Source organism: Podarcis tiliguerta (assembly GCF_965153285.1).
Source record: "Podarcis tiliguerta genome assembly, chromosome: 7".
In the NCBI taxonomy this organism is placed as follows: domain Eukaryota; kingdom Metazoa; phylum Chordata; class Lepidosauria; order Squamata; family Lacertidae; genus Podarcis; species Podarcis tiliguerta.
Genome location: NC_139540.1, coordinates 63,821,464 through 63,822,496, shown reverse-complemented (window position 1 = coordinate 63,822,496; position 1,033 = coordinate 63,821,464).

The following is a 1,033-nucleotide window of genomic DNA, read 5'->3' as shown; positions in this document are numbered from 1 at the left end:
GTACCTCTTGGGAATTATATCTATTGGCATTCCTGCCTCTAGGAAAAAAGTTTTCTTATATGCAACCGTTGCGGCCATAATGATTATAGCAAAAATTGGAAGGGAGAAAAAACTCCCTCAATAAGAGAATGGCAAATAAGATTTTGTGAATATATAGAATCAGCAGGACTTACAGCAGTGGTAAGGGGCCAGTCAGACCAAAAACTGATAGAGGAGTGGACTTGCATGAAGGAATGCATCAAAAAACATTGTTCTGGTATTAATATATCAATATGCAATGAATGAAACTTATAGAGTAAAAACATTAAGAAGAAATGGGTATAAGATGAGATAGTCAAAAATAATATTGCTAACACAGTGAAAATAAGAAAAGAAACAAAGGAAGCCACATTTAGGTGGAGGGAAGTCAAAATTTATGTCTGTATGTTTAGTTTGTATGTTTGTTTTCTTTTTTGTAATCTAAGTTGAGAGGTGTATGTATCTATGTATAATAAGTGTGTTTAGTGTCCTGGTTTGTGTTTGTAAGTATTGCATTTATCAATAAAAGTAAAAAGAAGAAGAAGAGAGAGATAAGTGTATATGGTTGCATAAAACAATGGAATTTGCCACCGCAATATATAATAATGACTACCAACCTGGATGGCTTTAAAATGGGTTTAGACAAATTCATGGAGGGTAAGGCTAGGCTACTAGCTGTGATGGTTGTGTAACGACTTCTAGTAGCAGAGGCAATATGCCTCTGAACCCCAGTTGGAAGTGGGAAGAATGATGCTTCATTCATCCCCTTCATTCATGTCTTAGCTGGTCACTGGGAGAATCAGATGCTAAATTAGATGGTCTTTCTGTCTTATCTAGCAGGAATCTACTTACATTCTTATGAGGTGCTAAAAGACTTGAGATAAGATATCAACAGCAGGAAGAAAGTAGACCTCAAGAGGATATAAGCAAAATTTGAACAGAAACAGGAAGTTGTTCACAAGCCCCCCCCCCCTTCAGCCATTGATGTGTTTGAAAGCAACACTGGGAAAGAGAC